The sequence below is a fragment of the Ambystoma mexicanum genome, chromosome 12, assembly GCF_040938575.1.
Source record: "Ambystoma mexicanum isolate Mex_15411 chromosome 12, UKY_AmexF1_1, whole genome shotgun sequence".
Classification (NCBI taxonomy): domain Eukaryota; kingdom Metazoa; phylum Chordata; class Amphibia; order Caudata; family Ambystomatidae; genus Ambystoma; species Ambystoma mexicanum.
Genome location: NC_090936.1, coordinates 158,606,918 through 158,631,122, shown reverse-complemented (window position 1 = coordinate 158,631,122; position 24,205 = coordinate 158,606,918). Strand labels below are relative to the sequence as shown.

At 49.1% G+C, this 24,205-nt stretch overlaps 1 protein-coding gene across 2 annotated transcripts in view; it reads right to left on the bottom strand.

The window, feature by feature from the left end:
* A4GALT (alpha 1,4-galactosyltransferase (P1PK blood group)) overlaps positions 1 to 24,205 on the bottom strand; it is a 261,075-nt gene that overhangs the window by 19,310 nt on the left and 217,560 nt on the right. Inside the window, exon 1 of one of the 2 annotated variants that reach the window (XM_069628229.1) lies at positions 18,085 to 18,263. The exons of the other annotated variant lie outside the window; for it this stretch is intronic. The gene's annotated coding sequence lies outside the window, so the exon portion shown is untranslated. Of the gene's footprint in view, positions 1 to 18,084; positions 18,264 to 24,205 lie in introns of those variants that run through there. 2 annotated transcript variants of the gene reach the window in all.

Genomic DNA, 24,205 nt, shown 5'->3' with positions numbered 1-24,205 from the left:
GGCGGTAAGGGATAGCGGCCACCGCTAACGAGAGCGGTGGCGGTAATCCCTTACCGCCATACTCCGAGTTCCCTTTGCGCCATGGAGGTTTTAACACCTGCTTTTAGCAGGTGTTAAAAACCATGGCGCTAAGGGACCTTGATGTTAATTACGCCACCGTAATTTACGGTGGCGTAATTAACGCCTTCCCCACTCCCATTATGCCCTATGGGGCAAGAATGGGAATGGGGAAGGGTAAATGGGGATTGGGGAATTACCGCCCCGCCAACCTTGGAATGGGGCGGTAATTCCGCCATCCACCAAGGCGCTGCCGGTCCGGGTACGGCGTCAACCAAGGCGTTAATAGCGCCATTGGTTAGCGCCGTACTCGGAATGAGGCCCTATGTCTTTCTCTGTCCACACAAAAGTGCTCTCATCTCTCACACCTTTCCTCTTGGGTCCGACTGTCATGTAGATGCGTTCAAGAGTTTTCCGAATGTAGTGAAAACACACGTGAAAGATATTTGCAGAGAGTCAAAAGGCTGAAATGTGTCTGACAACTCCTGCTGCTGACCCTGGCCATGTTTCATGACATGGAGAAGGAGAATGAGAACGGTAAGAGGAAACACAGGGCAGAGCTTTGTCCTGAATTCCAAGGCCGACGAGGGTCAGAATCAGGGGTGTTGCTAGGTCTGGAAAAGATCAGAGCTTAAGCTAATGTCGGGACTGGCGGCACTCGGGGCTAGAAAGCCTCTTGTTTGTAGCACCTGAGCCTCTATCTGGGGCTACAACCAAATGACCCGGGGCTACAGCCCCCTTAGCACCCCCCCTAGCAATACCTCTGGTCAGAAGAAGAGAGGAGCGGTCCACTGTGTCAAAGGCGGTTGAGATGGATGGTAGTATTAGGATGCAGGAAAGTTTGAAGTGTCGATGACAAAGTCTGAGACGTGACAAAGGGCAGTCTCAGAAGGAGATCTTAGTGAAGATGAGTTGTTGAAGGATTGTAAGGTAGCTCAGCGGGTTGAGCGCTCGCTGCTGTGATCTGGGTGTGATCTTCAGGTTGCAGGTTCGAATCCCGGCAAGGCCAACTCAGCCTTTCATCCTTTCCGAGGTCGATAAATGAGTACCAATTTCGGTTGGGTGATATTGAATGTAAATATGTGCTCTGTAAAACGCTTTGGATTAAGGCGCTATATAAATAACACATCATTATCATTGTTTACTCACGGGGGAAGAGAGAAACAGGCTGATAGCTGAAGTGAAGTTGGGGACAGCCAAGGGCTTCCTGATGTTTGGTATGGGGAAAGAGTTTGGATGAGAGATAGGAGCAGGTGATTGATACAAGCTCCTTCATTGCCTGGGGGGCAAACTGGTCCACAGGGGCATAGGACGGGTTGGCAGTGCTATGAAAGTGTGCCAATTCCCAGGGAGTAGAAGGAAGGAAGTAGCACAGAGATGAAGTGGTAACGATACTTGGGGGAGAGAGAAAGAAGGAAGTGGGAGAGGAAGGATTTGGCGGGTTGTGATAGAGTCCCTGTTTTCTTTCAATTTTGATGAGAAGTACTGGTCAAAGTCAGTAACAGATGAGGAAAAGGAATTGGCATCGAGGTGATCGGGATCCAGCACGGCTTGTAGCGTGGAGGAGGGCTTACAGGGGTGAGACCGATAGGACGCAATAAGATAATGATATGATATGATGGGTTATTTATGACGCGCTTCATACCCAGAGGTTTCTAAGCGCGGACCCGGGGATTGAACCTGTGTTGCTCCGTGTCGTCTTGCTTCCAAGGCGAGCACATTGCCCCTGAGCTATCCTCCCGAAACACGTAGGAAGCAAAGTAGAATGATTTGTTGGAGTCAAGAGCTATGGTGAATAAGTGGAGGATATTCTTATGCGCAAGGAAAAGGGGAAGGGTGGACTGTCTTTGCGTCATTTCTGTCGGTGGCACTGCATTTCCGTTTCGAGGCATGGGATCTGCAGGGTTATCTAGAGGAGAGGTGCAAGTGGGAGGGTGGTGGTGAAAGGCGGAGTGGGGCACCATGTTACACTAGCAAAGGGCCTTCTCAACAGAGGAGGCTTTGAAAGGAGAAAGAGAGAAGCAAGGACCGCGTTTTGATTTGATAAGTGGCAGGACAGGTGGGTAGGGATTTGCATTCAGAGACAGAAGATAGCACATTCTCTGGATATGCGAGAGGGCTACAGCCTTTTCACATGAAGGATCTGAAAGATTTTCATGGATCAAAGGTCTACAAACTCAGACAGGTTGCAGTGTGATACTGCAAATGTGCTAGTCTAAACAAATGTGCTAGTCTAAACAAATGTGCTAGTCTAAACAAATGTGCTAGTCTAAACAAAAACAACAAGCATCAATGCCCAGGAGCCTCCTGCTTCTTTCTTCTCATGGTGCAACCTGGAAAAAGCAAGGAAAATGCTTTTCCCCATTTCCTGGCCACATCTGCAGAATCTGCTGCGGGCGTGGTCCACCCGCGTCGTCTCCATGCCTGCGGGCTTAGCATGGGAATGTGAACTTGCAGACTGGTAGTCAGATCAGAGAAGCACGGAACGGTCACGGCTGTCTGGTCATCCTGAGGCGATGCGCTCTCACCCCATATGTGCAGCGGCCGCCCAGGTAAATCATGTGTGTGGCTATGTGGGCATGGTGGATGGGACGGGGAAGCACGTATTCATTGGAGGGCAAAAGGGATCCTAGCCCTGGGCACCCACCCCCACGTCAATGCGCATGTCATGGTAAGGTGTAATGTGCTGCTGAAGCTCTGGCCCTGCTGCTTGGCCCTTTTGGTACATTTATCGCATAATGTGTTCTATGTTCAGTGTATTACGCACAGTGGAGCATTCACTATACCGTTTTGTCTTTTCTTTGGGGCATATATTGGTCACATGTAATAGCCATCGCTGAAAGTAATCCTGATAAGCTTGCGTGCCATGATGGTTCAGAAGATAGCCCAGTGTGTTGAGGACTGGTTTTCGCGATCTGTGCTCAGATGCCAGAGCACCGTTTTAAATCTCGCCTGAGACATGCTTAGCCTTTACTCTGCAGTTGATAAGTTTGATTATAAACTTTGACTATAGCAACACACTCTGTGCTACAAACTAGGATACTGACACCAACAATCACTAGTTATAAAAAGCAACATAGCATTAGTATGGTGCCAATGTTGAGCTTGGTCCCTACGAATGCAGTATGTATAAACTGGACAGCCAATCCCAATTAAGAAAATAGGGCCCGAATCAGGGAATTATTTGCGCTATAAATAGGGACCTTGCGCACCAAAACTGTGTGCAAAATCCCATTTGTCGATTCACAGAATCGACTGCGCAGCACTTTTACGTACTTTGCGAGAATTTCGCGCACGCTCGGCACGTCGCTGCGAGCGTCCGAGTGCATTACGTGAGACACCACACAGAGCCTGGGCGTGCCCTGTGCAGTGGGCAGAGAAGGGCGGAACTTGGAAAATGAGGAAGAACAAGGGAAAATGTGGGCGTTACGAAGGACGGTCTGCAGGCAGTCCATTGCACGGCCATTATTGCACAGCACAATATGTATTCGGGATCCGACCGTGCAACCTCCCGGCAGGGAAATGGCCACGCAAAGCCCTCATACTGTCCGCCCCACCCAAAGGCAGGCATACAGACACTTGCGCATAGGATTCACTGCGCAGAGGTAAGATTGGGTGGCAGATTTATGGGTGCGTGCATGCAGCCAGGGTTCCGATCTAACTTAGGTGTGCGTGTACACAGTGTAGCGGAGTGCAGCAACAGTCGCACCCAGATTGTCAGAGTTTTATGGGAGTTACGATAAATCGTACGCATGTTGTCAGGGTGCCAGTAACAGTTATGGGGGACCACGTGCAGGATCCCCGAGATGCAGGCCTGCTTGCAGGGACCCCATACACTGTTTTCAGGGTGCATGTATTCGCACCTGGGCAGCATGGAAAAGTAGCTGTTTCTGGCTATTTTGGTGTGCGTGGGGGCGTGTCGGGTGTTCTGGCTGCAACTTGCTTATACGTAACTTTGTGCAAACAATTCCATGAATACACAGGGCGCATAGAAAAACTTCTGCGCGAAAGGCTCATGCAGAGTAATTCTTGGCACGCAGGCTTTGCGGGAATATTCCATAAATCGGGCCCATAATGTTAAGCTAGAAGGGCTGTTTTGGTATCCCAGTTTAAAACAGTTGAGACAAAGAAGCAGGGCTCAAATCCCTGCTTTAACAGATGATACTGTAATACTGAACAGATCAATCCTTTGGCTTGCCACCTCACATTCTGGTTGTATAGCTGAGCATATTGCCTGCTCTTTCTTTTCATGTATGTCATTTAAATAGAAACTGTCCTGGACAGGAGAGTGCTTGGCAAATGTCACATACATATTTGACAATTTTAAACGTTTCTTCTTCACATCAATCTCCTTTTTGCATGGAATGTTTCTATACAGATTCTATACAGATTTCTTTTTAAAATGTTGTCATGTTGGTTTATCATAAGATTTGCGCACATTTCATATCTGGTCTAGAGAAGAAGGTGTTATTTTTAGTTCACAACAGTCCAATATTCACAAACAATTGCACTTTGCTGTATGGCGAGAACTGGGAAGCAATGTAGTCAAGTGCTGAAAGTGCAGAGTGGGCTCAAGTCCCAGCTTCAGCACTTAACCAACGTGTGTTACCTTGGGCAATGTGTTTAAACTGATGGTGCCTGACCTGTCAAAACAGCCAGCCCCGAATACTTCAAAACTGTGAGCCACTACTAAAAGTCATTGAGTTCTCTGGATACACATTGCTTTTTGCGTTTCATTTTTCTAATGCATTCAATTGCTGCATCAGAGGAAAGAATTCAGACATGATGCACAGTCAAGCGACATTATGTTGTCACTAACATTACCGCAGAAGGCCCAGCTTGGCCTCCCTGCACAGGCTCTCTGTCTCTGGCTTCAGCCCCATGGGAGGGTAGCGTCACTCTAGCAGATGTGTGGGGGTGACCGGAGAAGGTGCCTAAGCTCACAAAGCTGCACATCTGGTGGCTGTTAGTTGGAAGGGCAGTGTGTAAACTTACATCATAGAAGGCGTTTTGCCTGCATTGATTGAAATGAAGGATGCCATCATCAACGTCAGTCGGCAGGGGAGCGCAGAAGCGCAAAGCTTGCATCGCAGAAGTCGCTGTGAACACACACAAAGGAATCCCCTTGAATGTGTGAATCTCTTCATCTTTGTGTCTTTATCCCATTCGATTAACCCTTCTTTTTCTTATATGTAAATGCACCGAGAAAGTGCGGCCACAAACACATTTCTGGAAAAGCTGCACAATGATCGGCATCGCCCTCCCGCAAGCTTTACGGTCACTGTCAGTGTGCACGAACCTGGAGTGCCACGAAACCTACATTTCAGGGAGGGGCTAAGTGATTATGGGCGGGGCAACTTTAGAAACTGGGTGGGGCAAACTTAGAGGCTCCGCCCCCTCTGTTCTACCCCCCCCAGGCTTGTCTGGCACAGAGCGCATGTATCCTATCCCTCTTTCCCCACCTGTCCCACTTCTATCAACCACCACCCCACCCTCTACCGGCCAAAATAAGCTCCTCGGTCCAGCATTACACATAAGCGCACACATACACACACACACAATTACTCATTCACTCACTCATTTAAACATGCCAAGGACCATACACTCGCTCATTTACATGCCCAGCCCGCCCATACATCATACACTCATTCACACACACTCATTCATACATACACAGTCCTTGCACACATGCGTACATACACAATGAGCTAACGTGCAACGCCCTTTCACACTGCTAGTTTCAGAAAAGGCTTCCCACGCCTCTCTTCCTAAAAAAACGCAAGTGTGCACATCAGCCCGGATGTGAAAGAGCACATAACACTGTTATATGTTGGCTTGCCTGCGTGGGGAGGGGGCTGGTGTGTGCATTTCATTTTTGTAAGGCAGTGTGGTGATGGAAGCCTTTCCTGAAACAAGCAGCTTCAAAGTGTTGGTGCGTTTGCACTTTAAAGCCCCCAGTTTTAGGAAAGGCTTCTCTCTCCTCTCTGAGAAACAAAAAGCCCCGCCCCTTAGCTCAAATTTCAGGGGATGTGGGGGGAGGGGGGCTGAAGCCCGGCCAGCTCAATGGTGTTGAGTGTCTGGCAGGAAGCCACTGGCAGCCAGTCCCTGTGTGAGCAAAAGTCTCGCGCTCCTCCCGCACTTCATAGAGCTGGCAGGGAACGGGCCTCAGGGCCCACCGAGGAAAGACGGGCTGCCTGGTCCCCGGACGGGCTTCATGAAGGCACCCTTGCTAATAACCTATGAACTTCACTGCCCCCATCATCAGAGCCAAGCCACCTACAATGGCCACATTTAGAGGCGCCACTCTAACTATGGCTACCCTCCTCCCGTTGCTCCGCGCCCACACAACCACACCACTTTACCCAGACCTACTATCTTCAATAGAATGGATAAACAGATTTGCCCGCCCACCTTCACCATGCATACCCTGTCCCACACCCCTTAGAAATACAAGACTAGGTTCTCGCCTTGTTGTACCCACTACCACATGCCTGAACGCAGCCCCACTGACCATGACTAGAAACGATAGACTCAGCTATCGTACTAATCTTGTCACAAAGCTCACTAGAATGCTCACCAATCAGACTACGAACCCCAAGCAGCCTACCTCACTTTCTGAACTCTCGAATCACAACCCTACTATACTGCACTCGCCACCTCACACGAAAACTAACCCTCCACAGACCTATATCAAGGGAGCCCTCATCAACGCTCGCTCATTGGTTGCCCACGCTACTGATGTTGCCGGCATTATTTCCACTAACCACCTAGACTTTATCGCCATCACGGAGATGTGGCTCCACCCAGCAGCCGCTCCCACAATAGCTCTAGCCACTCCAGACAACTACAACATCATCCGAGCTGACAGGAAAAATGGAATAGGCGGAGGTATAGCAATTATTGCAAAATCCACCCTAAACATCAGAGAAGTAACCAGCACAACCCTACCTTCAGCCGAACTTCTATCCGTCAAACTCCCATTATCTGACACACAAACCATCCTGCTCCATATTATATACAGACCCCCAGGACCCCCCTCCACCTTTGAAGAGGATATCTCTCTCCTACTCACCACCAATTTGAAACCAAAATCCCAAATCATCATTCTGGGAGATTTCAACTTGGGACTCAATGACCCCAATGACAACCAAGCCACTTCCCTTAATGACACGATTACTCATCTAGGCTTCCCCAACACATTAATCAACCTACACATACAAAAGGAAGATCCTTGGATTGGCTTGCAGATGCCAATTGCAACCTCTCACTGACTGACATCACTCCCTGTACTTGGACTGACCATCATCTTATTACCTTCTCTTTACCTAGATCCTTACCATCTACCACACGACCTGCAAAGTTACCTCAAATAATCGCCAGAAACAACCGCAACATCACTATAGAGAACCTCAAACCTTTTCTCGCGCCTATCAGTAAAGCTTATGTACCCAAGCAAAAAAACAACCCAGCAGCCATAGTAGACCTATATAACAATACTTTAGAACTAGCCCTCAACCAGATAGCTCCTCTCAAACAACAAAAAGCCAAACCTATTGCCCACTCCAACAAATGGTTCTCAGCAGAATTAAAAGCTCTCCGTAATATTAAAAGAACTACAGAAAGTAGCTGGAGAAAAGCCCCTTCTCTCTCCACTAAAGACAAATTTGCTTCAGCTGCCTCCACCTACAATTCCGCCATCTTAAATGCTAAGAAAGAGACCTACAACTTGAGAATACAAAATGCCAAATCTGGCACCAAAGAACTCTTCTCTATAATAAGAGAACTTGAATCACCACTGCCCCCTACAGAGGAAAGCATCAAAGACAAGGCTTGGTGTAACAATATCCAGCTCGCCCTCGCTAACAAAATTGCCCTCCTACAAACCAAGATAGAAGCAAAAAAAGCTAGCCTTGCCTTCAAGCAGAACCCCAGCAGCAAAACTAACCACACTACCCCTATCTGCCCATCTTTCCACTTCTCACCAGTCACAGAAGAGGAAGTAATCAAGATAATCGCCAGCCTCAAACCATCCAACTGCAAAGGTGACATTTGCCCAGCATCCGTCATCAAAGATGGTGCTAATGAGTTAGCCCCTCTCATCACCTCTCTGATCAACTCCTCCTTCAAAAACTCAGTGGTTCCCAACAACCTTAAAGAAGCGTGGGTCCTACCCCTGCTAAAAAAACCTAAGCTAGATCCCAACATCCCCACAAATTACAGGCCCATCACCACAGTCCCATTTCTTCTCAAAATATTGGACAGGGTAGCCTATCTCCAAATACAACAACATTTGGAAGAAAACAACCTCCTAGGCCTGCGACAATCCAGCTTCAGACCAAGGCACGGGACTGAAACTGCCCTCTTGGATCTAAAAATCCAAATGGATGACGCCAAAGACAAGGGCAAACTGGCCATCTTGCTCTTGTTGGATCTCTCTGCTGCCTTTGATCTGGTTGACCACCAGATCCTCACTCAACACCTCTCCTCAGCTGCTGCATTCTCTCAGAATGCCACTAAATGGATCCAGTCATTCCTGTCTGACAGGACGACTAGAGTCTTCGCCCCCACTGCGGCAGCGAAACCCTATCCCAATCACATGTGGAGTGCTGCAAGGCTCCTGCATTTCTCCCACACTTTACAACATCTTCACAAAGCTCCTACTTGACCATCTTGACGATCTGGGTGTCAGCTACACTAATTATGCAGATGACACCCAGGTCCTCATCACGCTCACTGGTAGTTATGAAGAAGATGTTGCAAAGCTTAATGATATCTATTTAGAAATCCAAGCCTGGATGGCCACACACAGTCTTTGCCTTAACGACGATAAGACAGAATTGCTTATCGTAGGCTCCCAGGCTCGCCTCAACAAACTGGACCAAAGGTACCAATCCTTTACCATTGATGGCAACATCATAAAAGTCTCCAAAGAGGTTAAAACATTAGGTGTATACCTCGATTCTACCATATCACTAAAGAAACAAATAAACTCTACCATCTCAGCTACCTCATACACCAATAAATTGATCAATGCCTGTAGGCCTTTCCTCTCCACCTCTAGTTGCCTCACCCTATCTAGAGCGCTGATATTGTCTAAATTAGACTATTGCAACACACTCTACTTAGACACTACCACTAAAAACTTGAACAGACTCCAGATCCTGCAAAATAATGCACTAAGATGTGCCCTCAACCTCCCGCGCAAGGCGCACATATCCACGGTTAGAAAAGAAGTCCACTGGCTCCCGATCCGTGACAGAATTAAGCTAAGAACACTGGTCATCACCCACAAGTGCCTACCACATACTGCCCCACGATACCTTTCTGACAAATTCGCTAGACACTGCCCCATTAGACCCACCAGAACACCTTACCTACACCAACTAAAGATCCCTAATTATAACCTAAAAACAGCAGGGGGCTCCAGTTTTCCAGTGCTTGCAGCACAATGTTGGAACACCCTCCCTACTACAATTAGATCGGAAGCCGCATTCTGGCCATTCAGAGCCATGGTAAAATCATGGCTACTAGCCTAAACAGCCAGACTCTCACCGACATGACCAGCTAGCCGCCGCTCTCTACCTGTAGTAATGTTTACTCCACCTACAGCCTATTCAGGACCAACCTGTAACCCGGTCCACATTAGCCACTGTAACGTTTTTTTCTTTTTTTGCATATTCTCTGTACATACTTTTCTTGGTATATTCTACTCTTGTATGTAAACATTCAGAGCCTGGACTAATGTACGTTCTGTCTGTTGTACTATGATGTAACGATATGTAACTCTGCTGTACACATGATTATGCGCCCAGTTACCTGAGGTTTCAGATGCGCTTTATAAATAAACAAACTAAACTAAACTAAACCCTTTTCAGGAGAATCTAGTGGACTTAATGGTGCGCTATGGAATAAATGAATGAGGCAATGGGACAGCGCACCAATGTGCATCAATACACAGCGGCCTTCGCTTCCCACTGCGTGGTCAGGAGGAAGGGAGGCCGCCATTCAAACCGCAGCTGCCAGCCAGTGGTGGTGGTGCCAACACTAGGGAACACAAGGAATCTCATCCATTATTGAAGGTCAGACTGGGAGTTAGTTGTGCACTGGTGCACTGGCGCACTGGCCAGTTGGACCACCTTCCTTGGTCCACATTTCCTGAGAAAATGGGTTCGGGGATGACCATTGCTGGAGGGATAGGCTAGATTTGAGCCTCCAGGTACTGGTTCGTTCAGCCCCCAAAAAAGGTTTTGTTGAGTTTTTTGCTGTAATTATTTTGCTGAAAAAAACTCATTGAATTTCTTTTTTTTTTATTTGGGAGGGTTACCCCTAAACCCCCTCCTCTTCCCTTTAATGTATTCTCTATCCTCCCACCACCTCTACCCCTTATATGTCCTTACCCACCCGCCCATATTTTTCTATGAGCTTTTTTTCGACCGACATTTTTCGGCAACAAATCTGCATAAAAAGAATGGCCGATGAATGAACGTTGTACCCATGTACTTAGGACCCTCTGTTTATCACCACAGCTGATATCTAGATTAGTTTAGCAAGAGAACAAGCGTCTTTTATCAGCTGTTCATGGGCTTCATTTAATCGGGAACCCCTTAGTAGGGCAGATTTAACAGGCGGCAAAGCGGCAAATGCCGACACCACTCCCTTCCCACCCCACTCTGCCTCTCTCACATTAAAGGCAAAAAGGTAGGGCTGCACACAGCCTCTCAGAGAGCTCCCAATTATCTTGTTAACACTTTTCAGCAGACCATTTGCAAAGGAAAGCGATTTGCGGTGGGAGCAGGTACTTCGCAGTGACTTATCCTTGGCCTCAAGCCCAGGGACCGCATCTCTCGAGCCTTGAAATCTCTCCACTGGCTCCCGGTGGCTGCAAGGATCAGGTTCAAGGCCCTCTTCATCGTCCACAAGGCTTTCTGGGGGCCTGGGCCCTCACTACATCCAACTCTCTCTTCCTTCCTTCTAGAGCCCTTCGCTCAACCACCTCTAACTCTCTGATGGTCAGACGCTTCTCCAGGCAGCGAGTGGGGGCTAGATCCTTCTCCTCTGCAGGTGCCTCCCTCTGGAATGGCCTCCCTGCGCCTCTCAAACCTGAGCCGGACCACCTGAAGTTCTGGAAAAAGCTCAAGACCTTCCTTTTCTCCTGTGCCTTCTCTCTCTCGCTCCCTTGCTTACTTACCAGTGTACTGTGCTGACCAATTACTTGATTCCCTCAGAGTATCACTGGTTACCAGGCTCCTCCACAAGCAGTCTTCCTTTGCACTGCCTCCTGGCCTTCTGTGCACTTCGGGCCACTTCCCCCACCCTCTCTACCACTATTCCTGCCTTGATGAGGACCCCTCGGGGTCGAAACGCGTGTCGGCTGACCACCACTAGACCGTGTGTCTACACTACTTACAATAAATAATCGTACTGCTAAACACTGCACCGAGCGTGAGAATCTTTTTATGCAGAAGATTCACTGAAAACCGAGAATTGCAAGGTAACCAGGACTGTCTACAATATCAATTATCATATTGTCTGTGGCACGTTTTATTTCTTCGACTTATGTAAGCAATATGAGGTGTGATAGTCGGGTGATTGAAAAAGCTTGAAGCTGTGTGAAACAATGACCTTGTCATGCATTTGATTTCACTTTGTGCCTGTAAAAGATTTTGTGTACGTTTGCGTTTCTCTGCATGCTGGAACTTCAAGGCTTCTAGTCAGGTGGGGAAAATAAAGCTGCAATGATACTCTTTTTGCTCCCCATGTTTCCACTGTGATTTATATATTGTCTGATTGGATGTGTGACTTGTGCACCTGTAAAAAGGCATAGCTATAAAACAACTAAGTATTATTGTAGGCCTGCAAACCCAAATATTTGCAAATATGTGTACCAACGTGATCTAGGAGCCTAAGCTGTCAAGTGCCAACATTTCAGACTAGATTCAAATCCTGGCTTCAACACTTAACATGTGTGACCCTGGGAAAATAATGTCATGCCACTGTGCCGTATCTGCCAAAATTAGGAATCATTAGAAGTGGTTCAGTTCACAGCCTCCACCATCACAAAAAAAGCCTCACTCATTCTTTGGTGGACTCGTTTCGGTCCATGTATAATAATGGCGGCCATTCATGGTTAACATGCAAAGAAGTACTTCTTTCCAAATGTGTGGGGCAGGCACTCTCTGAATCTTGGCGACATTTCCAGTAGCTTTTGCTCTCGCACCCTGGTTCTCTCTTGCATCCTACCACCCCCTCAGACCCTCACCTCATTAAAAACGTGTCCCAAAAACGAAGCAAAAATGAAATGTTGGTCTGCAGAATGCACCTGAATTCGTCTGGGAGGGGGGAGGTCTGTCTTTCACAACAAGATGCCGGGCCCCACACCCCTCCACCATGTGTGACCTGTGTGGAGTGGTCAGCGTGTTTAGTGAGGCATTGAAGGAGGTCGCTGAAGGTGTGATGCAGGAGAGGCTGGGGGCTCCGGGAAAGGAGGCAGGATTTTCACCTCACCCCAGCCAAGGCAAGTAGCAAGGTGGGGCTATGTGAACTGTCTGGGATTCGTGGTAAATAGGATAGGTGGTGAGGGGGAGTGTATGGAAGAGGATTGTATGGGGAAGGTGGAGGGGAAGTGAATTAAAGAGAAAGGGGAGAGCAGGTGGGAATTAGATTTGATAATTCCACAGCTTTCTTGCTTCGCTGTATCCCTCTTTTTCTCTGGCTCTGTGTCTCAGTGATTATACATGTTGAATAAAAGGCCCGTACCTTTTATGAGAACTATATTTGCGGACTAAGGAGATAAATCAGAATATACCCCAGAACGTCGATCACGCAATATTTCTGAATCATTGATTGGAGATTATGTTCTAAGTACATTAAAAAAAACTACCCGGTTTTGAGAAGGGCCTGCTGGCCGAAACACGTGTCACCTCAAGGGGCATGTCAAGCATGAGCCAGTAACTGCCTTAATCCAGTATTTTCAAGTAGAATTTTGAATAGAAAGTAATTTGGATCAATACCAATTCATGTCTCGTTAATTTTGGCTGGCGTCACATCAGAATACTAAGAATGTTGAAGTTTTAAGTAGCTTGTACAGTTTGGGCATGATTCATTGTGTTTCACCTTAAGGGGTCTGCAGTGGACACTTTTGATTTTTCAGGCCGTGGCAAAGGCAGTGGTCCCGAAGGTAAGGGGAGAGTAGATGGAAGGTGAAGCGAGCAGTGATGGAAGGTCAGGCAGGGACCCTGGAAGGTGAAGAAAGAGCGCATGCAATAGGAATAAGAAAGCAGAAGATTTAGGAGGGAGCATGTGATTTTGGAAAGGGTAAGCGGAGTGCAAGGGTTTTTGGAAGGGTAAGGGGAGAACCTGGGGTTTTGGAAGGCTAAGGGGAGAGCATGGGGTTTTGGAAGGGTAAGGGGAGGGCATGGGGTTTTGGAAGGGTAAGGGGAGAACCTGGGGTTTTGGAAGGCTAAGGGGAGGGCATGGGGTTTTGGAAGGGTAAGGGGAGAGCATGGGGTTTTGGAAGGGTAAGGGGAGAACCTGGGGTTTTGGAAGGCTAAGGGGAGAACCTGGGGTTTTGGAAGGGTAAGGGGAGAGCATGGGGTTTTGGAAGGGTAAGGGGGAGAACCTGGGGTTTTGGAAGGGTAAGGGGAGGGCATGGGGTTTTGGAAGGGTAAGGGGAGAGCATGGGGTTTTGGAAGGCTAAGGGGAGAGGATGGTGTTTTGGAAGGGTAAGGGGAGAGCATAATGTTTTCGAAGGGTAAGGGGAGAAAATGGGGGTTTGGAAGGGTAAGGGGTGAGCATGCAATTTTGGAAGGTTATGGGGGAGGATGGTTTTGGAAGGGTAAGGGGAGAGGATGGGGTTTTGGAAGGGTAAGGGGAGAGCATGGTGTTTTGGATGGGTAAGGCAAGAGCATGGTGTTTTGGAAGGCTAAGGGGAGCGCATGGGATTTTGGAAGGGTAAGGGGAGAGCATGGGGTTTCGGAAGGGTAAGGGGAGAATATGGGGATTTAGAAGGGTAAGGGGAGAGCATGCCATTTTGGAAGGGTAAGGGGGAAGGATGATTTTGGAAGGGTAAGGGGAACGGATGGGTTTTTGGAAGGGTAAGGGGACAGCATGTGATTTTGGAAGGCTAAGGGGAGCGCATGGGATTTTGGAAGGGTAAGGGGAGAGCATGGGGTTTTGGAAGGGTAAGGGGAGAATATAGGGATTTGGAAGGGTAAGGGGAGAGCATGCCATTTTGGAAGTGTAAGTGGGAAGGATGATTTTGGAAGGGTAAGGGGAACGCATGGGTTTTTGGAAGGGTAAGGGGACAGCATGTGATTTTGGAATGCTAAGGGGACAGCATGGGGTTTTGGAAGGGTAAGGGGCGAGCAGGGGGTTTTGTAAGGGTAAGGGGAGAAAATGGGGTTTTGGAAAGGTAAGGGGAGAGCATGCAATTTTGGAAGGGTAAGGGGAGATGGTTTTGGGAGGGTAAGTGGAAAGGATCGGTTTTTGGAAGGGTAAGGGGGAGCATGGGGTTTTGGAAGGCTAAGGGGAGAGGATGGTGTTTTGGATGGGTAAGGAGAGAGCATGGGGTTTTGGAAGGGTAAGGGGAGAGCACAGAGTTTTGGAAGGGTAAGGGGAGAGCATGGTGTTTTGGAAGGATAAGGGGAGAGCATGGTGTTTTGGAAGGGAAAGAAGAGAGCATGGGGTTTTGGAAGGGTAAAGGGAGAACATGGGGTTTTGGAAGGGTAGAGGGGTAGTTTTGGAAGGGTAAGGGGAGAGGATGGGGTTTTGGAATGACAAGGGGAGCATGGGGTTTTGGAAGGATGAGGGGAAAGGGTGGTGTTTTGAAAGGGTAATGTGAGAGCATGGTGTTTTGGATGGGTAAGGAGAGAGCATGGGGTTTTGGAAGGGTAAGGGGAGAGAATGGAGTTTTGGAAGGGTAAGGAGAGAGCATGGTGTTTGGGGAGAGTAAGGAGAGAGCATGGTGTTTGGGGAGGGTAAGGAGAGAGCATAGGTGTTTTGGAAGAGTAAGGGGAGAGCATGGAGTTTTGGAAGGGTAAGGATAGAGCATGGTGTTTCGGGGGTAAGAGAGAGCATGGGATTTTGAAGGGTAAGGGGAGAGAATGGTGTTTTGGATGGGTAAGGAGAGAGCATGGTGTTTTGGATGGGTAAGGGGAGAGCATGGGATTTTGGAAGGGTAAGGGGAGAGCATGGGGTTTTGGAAGGGTAAGGGGAGAACATGTGATTTTAGAAGGTTAAGGAGGAGGTTGGTTTTGGAAGGGTAAGGGGAAGGGATGGGGTTTTGGAAGGGTAAGGGGTGAGCATGCAATTTTGGAAGGGTACGGGGGAGGATGGTTTTGGAAGGGTAAGGGGAGAGGATTGGGTGTTGGAAGGGTAAGGGAAGAGCATGGTGTTTTGGATGGGTAAGGCGAGAGCATAGTGTTTTGGAAGGGTAAGGGGAGCGCATGGGTTTTGGAAGGGTAAGGGGAGAGCATGGGGTTTTGGAAGGGTAAGGGGAGAGCATGCAATTTTGGAAGGGTAAGGGGGAATGATGGTTTTGGAAGGGTAAGGGGAAAGGATGGGGTTTTGGAAGGGTAAGCAGAGAGCATGGAGTTGTGGAAAGGTAAGGGGAGAGCATGCAACTTTGCAAGGGCAAGGGGGAAGGATGGTTTTGGAAGCCTGAGGGGAGAGGATGGTATTTTGGAAGGGTAAAGGGAGAGCATGGTGTTGTGGATGGGTAAGGAGAGAGCATGGTGTTTTGGGAGGGTAAGGAGAGATCCTGGTGTTTTGGAAGGGTAAAGAGAGAGCATGGGGTATTGGAAAGGTACAGAGAGAGCATGGGGTTTTGGAAGGGTGAGCATGGAGTTTTGGAAGGGTAACGGAGAGCATGGTGTTTTGGAAGGGTAAGGGAGAGCATGGAGTTTTGGAAGGGTAAGGGAGAGCATGGTGTTTTGGAAGGGTAAAGGGAGCGCATGGGGTTTTGGAAGGGTAAGGGGAGAGGATGGGGTTTTGGAAGGGTAAGGGGAGAGGATGGGGTTTTGGAAGGGTAAGGGGAGAGCATGGGGTTTTGGATGGGTAAGGAGAGAGCATGGTGTTTTGGATGGGTAAGGAGAGAGCATGGAGTTTTGGAAGGGTAAGGGGAGAGCATGTTTTTTTGGATGGTAAGGGGAGAGCATGGGGTTTTGGGGGTAAGGAGAGAGCATGGTGTTTTGGATGGGTAAGGAGAGAGCATGGAGTTTTGGAAGGGTAAGGAGAGAGCATGGTTTTTTGGATGGGTAAGGAGGCACGTGAGGGACTCCCCACCAAGAGGGAATATTTGAGGTAGTGAGTTTTAAAATCTAAACTTTAGGCTTAGTGGGCAATGCCGGTCTTAGAACATAAAGGAGGGCATGTCTCTGCCAGGCTATTATGCAAGTCTATGCAAAAAGGATTAGCATGCTCGTCATTGGCACTTAAGGGGTTTTTAAACTGCACTTGTGCTCTGTCGAGGTAACATAATCAGAAAAAACAGCACATTCTATGATTACTCCGGGTGCCCCCAGATACAGCTTCATTGACCCCTTACAACAGAAATATGTAACATGCTTTGGGGAAAACCTTGTTTGCTGTATTCCTTATCACGGAAGTGTCAAAACCGTTGCAACAGCATGGACTATGTTTTCTTTTTGTTTTGTTTTTTGCACTGGTGCTAATTTTCATGATTTGGTTTACTTTCTGGTGCCTTCTTCCCCCTGCAATACCACTTATGACCAAAAGAGGTCCCCAGAGTGATAAATACGCCTGTCACTTCTGCGGAAACGCTCAAGATATTTTCAAAAACAGTTTTGGCCTTTTTAAAAGTGGAAAGCTTTTCACAGTTGACATTAAAAAAAGTTGGAAGAGGGGGATAACTACGGGCAGACAGCGATGTTGTGTGTTGGGCTTCATGGGGAGAGGGACAGTGGCACTGCAGAACGGGCCTGGGACGGCAGGAAGCGGAAGCAGAAGGAACGGGTTGCAAGTGGGTGGGGGTGATGACTGATGTGGCTGCCTCACATACAGAGTCAGGCATCAGTACCCTGCCATATACTGTGATGTTTACAAGGCTGTGATACAAACCTGCTACTCCAGCAGTCTGGACGGCGGCCATTCATTTTGAAAAGCACCCACTTTCCAGACAAATCTCAGGTTTAGGTGAATCCAACAGTTCCCCGTCAGGACCCCTTGGTAGCGACAGTAAGTGCTGGATGGAAAGCTGTGAATTAATTGAAACCCCTTTGTATTTCCCTCTGCAGCTTGTCTTTCTACTGTTTTTGGTGTTGGTGAACATGGTGGAGCTGGAGCCCCCTGTAGCCAAATTAATGCCAATAGAAAATAGAGGAGGGGTGTTGAGAAGCAGGATAGTTCACTCACCTGGCAACTGGCAATGCTTATGGCACACACCGGCTGAAGTACGATTTGCTATTTGCTGTGTTTCCCGCCATATCGACCAGTGAGGTTTATTGTACTAGACAGAGGGCCAGTCAGGAATTAGGCGGAAGGAACGTGCCCTGCGGGTATCCCGCTGGCCAGCCCCTCGCATCGATTTACCCGCACAGCCAATCCTGCCCTGTCCTGGATGATGCTGTCCCGCTCTGAACCCGATGGCCATGTGTACTGGCGATGTTGGCACTTCCTACACATTTACCCGCTTACCAGAGCTGCTCTCAGCTGGTTAGCTCAGTCATGGGCAGGTGGAGTCTGGGCTGTTCTAGGATGGGGGCGAAGGTTGGCATAGGAAGGCTGTATGCCTTTTGATACAGGGGGATGCTGACTTTAGCCCGACCACCCTGCATAGGCATGTGGGGCCAGGTAGCATGGTCCACGCCGAGGCAGGGGACACACCCTTGTCTTAAAATGTAACTCTTTACTAATGTATTTATTTATTTAGCATTTATAGCAGCGCGCCAAACCCTCAGGCATCAGGGCGCTAGTTACAGAAAGATAGATTGAAATGCAGCACATTACCCATTTGCCCACACAGAAGTCTTTCTCCTGCCCCTTTGTGTACACTCAGACAGCAGGACTTACACAGCAAATCAGCAGTTAGTTAGGCCACCTCTGCCTACAGCATGGCCCTCGATTGCAATATGCTTCACACCTGTGCCGCTCCTGCGCTCGTTCAGTTTCTTCCCCTCCTGTCTGTCTGGTCTTTGCAGAATGATGCTTTTCAGCTTCCTTGCCTCAAAGCAGACCCCTCAACCTTTTGCGTCTCCTGGGATGGGTGAAACCGGTTACATGTGATTATAACGAATCAAAAAACAGAGAGGTATTTTATAACAAAACTTTTACAACGGAAAAATACCAAATCTTTTAAATGTGGGGGCTTCCCAACAACCCCCCACACCTCCCGTTTCCCTTTGTATGTAACGCCACCCTAGCGCCCTCCCCACCCATTTTAGCCCCTTACATCTGCCATAAGCCTGTGAGTTGAGAGCTATGTCATAGTGGGTAACGATTTCACTGGAAGACGCATGTTTACTTCCGCAGAGTATCAAAAGACAGGAGGGGCAGTAGGGTTCAGAAGCCCTCAGGCGTTCACGCGCCGCTGGACACAAGTTGCTGAACGGGTGCGGCTAATACTCATCACTAAACAGCCGCCACATGTAGTGGGCACATCTCAAAAGCGGGGTCTGGCGTTGGCTCGTGTGTAATTGGCTACCAGTCTTGCTGCATCATCGGTCCATGGGCTAACTCACCCGTTGCCTAGAGCAGCCTGTAAACTGCACCCCATTGGCTGGAGTCACGGTGTGCTGCTCAGCCTCTCACTCCCCCAAGATTGACTCACTGGGCACCGAGGAGTTAGATGGCAGGAACAGCTGCAATCGGACCTGTGCGATTTACTGATAGACAAGCAATCCATTCGTTTTCTATGTTGTGCCAGAAATGACTGCCTACATCAATCAGCAATTGCCAAGGCTCATTGCTTTGGCTACTCTCCAGATCGCACGCGCCACTGTGGCGCATTCCATTCAGGAGATGCGAGTCTAGTCCTGGTTTTAACTTTGCATTCTGAGACTGGTAGACCCACATTTCCAGATTGTCACCCACTATAAGTCCTAGAATGTAAAGTTAAACCGGGACTGGACTACCATGCCCCAGGTGGAATCGGGCAAGGTGGCATGTGTGACAGAACTCTATGACATAAAGCAGTCTCATAGTAAGTAAGAAAGGTGCGCTTCACTTTCCCACAAGTGTGTTTCATATTCTCCAACTGCAGAACAGGTCAGGAAGAGAGGAACTACAACACCCATCATGCCATGCATCATCAAATGTAATGATGTTTGAACTGTTTCACTGAATTCCCTGTTGCCGTGTGTCGGGGATGGTGGTGTAATGGAATACTCTCATGTCGATTTCTGGAATACTTCCAAGGAACATTGGGCCAACGAAATGGATGTAGCAGCCAGCGTCTTCTATGGATGTGAGGAACTTGAAGGACAAGTTACATGGATGTGGCAGGTGCAGTGCTTACTTTGTGCCGGTGTTTGGCGGTGGCCAACACCGGCACTCTATTTTGGGCACCGGAACTGATTGATGCAGCGGGCGGCCGGCGCACGTGTAATTGTTTTGTTTGAGTTCCACACTTCTATCATAAATCATTGTGATTTGTGATCTTTATCACACTCTGCTCTCAGTTGCAGGTTGCAGGCCATGGCTGACTGGGCCTGGGATCACAACAGTAATAGCAATGAAACAACAAACAGCCAATAAAAACTAACATTCTGTATAGTAGCAAAGAATGTAGAGTTTTCATTGGCTGGTCTTCTGAGCCAGTGAAATGTGGGGGTGGGCCACGTGGGTGTTGTTGTGGACATAGGCAGCACAGTGCCATCTTCACTTCACGAGATACTGAGGCGTGGCTTCGTGTTGTGAGAGAGCCTGCCTGCCTGCCTAAGCCAACCCAGCACGTGTGGTGTGGCCCAGTTGCTTAAGTACCTCAGCCGGGGCCGTGCTTATTTTTCATTTGTGTGCCTGGTTGTTGTGCCACCCCTGAGGCCCCGACAGGAGACTCAGTCCCCACCAGCCGAAACCGAGGCAGGAGGTAAGTGAGTCCGTGACTGTGATGATGTGCGAAGGTGAACTGAAGTCAAGTGCTGCTGTTTCAGGGGTCCGGCTATCAGTGTGGTCCCTGTGTGCCTTGCTGACTGACCACACCGATTCCATGACTGCCAAGTCTAGCAGGCAGCAGCCTCGATGTGCCAAAACAGCACAATCATGCTGCATGCTGAAACAGGCATAGAGCCAGTTCCGAAATGCTACCAGCACGCTACGCATCTGGGACTATTCTGCAGATCATACCCTATGTTTTGCAGAATAATTAGGACAAAATCGGACACGCATGTATTGCCATCCTTAAAAGATACACGTGGGACTCTCCTTTGCATGCACAGAAAATTGCCATTTTACATATGGATTCAAACGCAAGCTGCGTGTTAGTGCTTGTCAAAGCAGCAAATATAATAAGCAAACTGAAATAGACAAACGTGCTAAAATGCTTTGCAAGGTGGTATTTGCATTCAAATATAGACACAGAGGCAATGGCTAACATACAGAATCGTGCACACAGCATTTTTGGTCAAAGGACTTGGAATAACAATACAATCCGCTTGCATGATTTTAAGAGAAAGACAAATGTAATCGCTAGATCCTGCAAAGTTATGCACCACAGTAAAGCGATACAAAATAAAGCTCACTGCCCTTTGCATGAAAGTTAACATCGATATAATTGCTCCATGCTGTGAGCAGCTGCTGCTTTGCTGAAATCTAAGCAGCACACTTCTTTCCCGTGAAATTTTGCAGGGATTGCAAACACACTGCCAGGGGGCCGAATGCACACATCGTGCAATGTTTAGTTAAGAGCTTGGCAAAACGCACAACTGGTACGTAAACGACCCTAGGTTCAAGGTCCAGCTCCTGCAAACTCGTGCAACCCCCAACTCGTTATTGAAGCATTTGGGGAAAAACACAATTTACAAGCCAAACGTATTGACTCTAACACTCTTGCAAGTGTAAGCTATTTTGTAAAGAAGTGTTCCCTCTGCCTGCACAAGCAGACGGAGCAGCGAAAGAGCAGCAGCTTACAAGAGTCAGCCTATTTTGTAAAGCACGGTGTACATTTCGGAAATATTTTTCTAAAACATCTGAGGCTTGCACTGCCTTTTGAGTTTGCATACAAATGGCTGCTCGTATGAACTCTTGCATGCTGCAACTCCTCTGCAAAGCACTTCAGAACAGTAAAATAGAGTACACGTTCGGCCACATACGAAGCGCACCACCTGCAAAGTATTGCGAGCTGGAGAACAGGTCTGTGACGTCCCAGTTTGTTGGTGCGCATGCGCGGGCCTCGTTATGGTCCCGCGGATGCGTGGTTGAATAAAGTGCGTCCGTGCGGCAGTTGCCGCCGGGACGCGGAGCAAGCAGCATCGCGTCCCGCATGTTCTTTTGGTCCGTGTCTGTGTGCGTGTGCCTGCGTGGGCCTAGGGGCCAGATACAACAACTGGCGACGAGGCGGGATCGCTGCCACAGCGTTCGCCCAACGGACGTGGGCGCACTAAACACATCGTCGGCACGCGAGTGCACGACACGGATCGAGTGCGAACGTTTTTTTTTCACCTCGAGGCAGTAGCAGCCTGCAAAGGTGCTTGTGCGCTGCCACGAAGGAAATTTTTGGAACTCTTGATTGTCCCCAGCAACCTGGGGACAATCCAAAAAAAAAAAAAAAAGCAGGACACAAGGCTAGAGCGGCTGACCACAGCAGAAGGTACGTCGAAGAGCACACCAGCCAGGTTTGCGGCCTCTATCACCCCGAGAGGTGCCTGTGCGACCTGTGAAGATGACAAGCAGCGGGGATGAAACGGAAGTGGCGACAAGAGTGGTGAGGACACAACAGGGATCGCTGCTGCCCATGCAGGAGTTTGACATGTCAGGGCCCCCGTCCAAGCTGGGACCCAGGTGGCTCCTATGGGTCAAGAAGTTGGAAATGTACTTTACTGCGACTGGGACTTCGAATGACGACGCAAAAAGGGCGACCCTTCTATATTCAGCTGGCCTGGACATTATGCGCATCTATGAATCACTCGCCCTACCAGTGGTAACGTATGACACTGTCAAGACCGCGCTTGAAAACCATTTCATCCCACAGTCAAATGTCGACTACGAAAGGTTCCTATTCTGCAGAGAGAAGCAAAGGGAAGAAGAATCTCTCGATCAATTCTGTTCCAGACTGCGATTGATAGCCAGCACGTGTCGCTGGGACAACGACGAGCTGATGATAAGGAACCAGGTGCTCCAGGGCTGCAGCTCGGGCAAATTGCGGCGGCAAGTGCTGAGGGAGCCGGGGTGGTCACTGCAGCAGATACTAGACAGTGGAAGGACATATGAGCTAGCGGAATCCAGAGGTGCTAGCATGGACGCGGCGGTCAGGCCGAATGCAAGGGAAGAGGCTTTTGCCGTTTCCAAAAGAACAAAGCTGAAGGAGAAGTGGGCCCCGAAGGCATCAGAGAACAGGCATCCGTCCACGCCTGGGTCGATTTATCCAGATTGCGGATATGACCTGCCACATGCAGAGGAGTGCCCCGCCAAGACGAGGTCGTGCGGACGGTGCAATGGACTAGGGCACTATGCTCGCATGTGCCGCGCACCGGCCCCTGTACCCACCCAGAGAGGCCCCGTGAGAATGAGAGGCGGTGAGTTCAGAAGGCAACGCAGCATTGCAGCCCTCGAACAGGAGATACGGAGGCTACAACTCGCGGAGGAAGAGGAAGAAGAGGAGGAGGACGAAGAAGAGGTGTTCTTCATCTCTAACATTGCCTCGGAAAACAAACGGAGGAGGCAACCCAGGTGTGTGGTGGACATATTGGGTGTGCCGACTCAGATACTCATAGACACAGGAGCCTCTGTGTGCGTGCTGGAGGAGACACCCCACTGCCACTCAAGGGTGTGTTCGTGTCACCTGTGTCGAAGGGGGATAGTACCATCAAGGCAAAGTTCTTTGTCACAGACGTGAGCCCTCACTCGCTTCTCAGTTGTGCGGCGTCGGAGGCCCTCAATTTGGTTCATTTTGCGTATGGTGTATACCAGATAGACATTGAGACACTATTGGACAGGTTCTCGGGCATCTTCGAGGGCATAGGGAAACTTAAAGCACCCCCAGTGCGCCTGCATATCGACGAGTCCATCAGACCGACAGCCCTCAAGCACCGCAGGATCCCGTTCCACCTAAGGGAAAAGGTGGAGGAGGAACTCCGGTCACTAGTAGAGATGGACATCATTGAGAGAGTGGAGGGGCCGACGCCCTGGGTGTCCCCAATAGTGGTGGCCCCCAAGCCAAAACAGCCTGGGGCAGTGAGGATCTGCGTAGACATGCGCCTCCCAAATGCTGCAATTAAGAGGGAGAGGCACATTACACCCACACTAGATGACATTATCGGAGAGCTTCAGGGGGCGAGAGTATTCTCGAAGTTGGACCTACGAGCGGGCTACCATCAGCTCGAACTGCACCCGGACTCCAGATTCATAACTACTTTTACGACGCATGACGGCCTCTTCCAATTCAAACGACTGAGCTTCGGCATCTCATCGGCCGCCGAAGTTTTCCAGAACACCATTAGAGGGGCTTTGGCTGGCCTAAAAGGGGTGCTGAACATGAGCGACGACATTTTAGTCTTTGCGGACTCCGAACGGGAGCACATGAAGAGGTTGGAGGACACGCTCCTGAGGTTGAAGAATTTAGGGCTCACCCTTCATCGACAAAAATGCGAGTTCTTCAAGGACCGTATTGGTTTCTTTGGGTTCATCTTCCACGCGGCCTACGGAAGTGAGGAGCTTCCTGGGGATGGTGACCTATTGTGGGCGTTTCATCAAGGGGCTAGCGTCGCTGGCGGAACCACTCAGAGTGCTAACGAGGAACGACGCTGTGTGGAAATGGGGAGCCAGTGAGCAGGAGGCATTCCAGACTCTGAAAAATGCCCTATCCGATGGGGACACCATGGCATACTTCAACCCCAAAGTGGAATCAGAGGTGGTGGTTGACGCGAGTCCAGTGGGAGTATGGGCGGTGCTACTGCAACCTGACGAACGTGGGGACATGCGCCCCATCGCCTATGCGAGTAAGGCCTTTTCGGACACGGAAATGAGATACTCACAGATT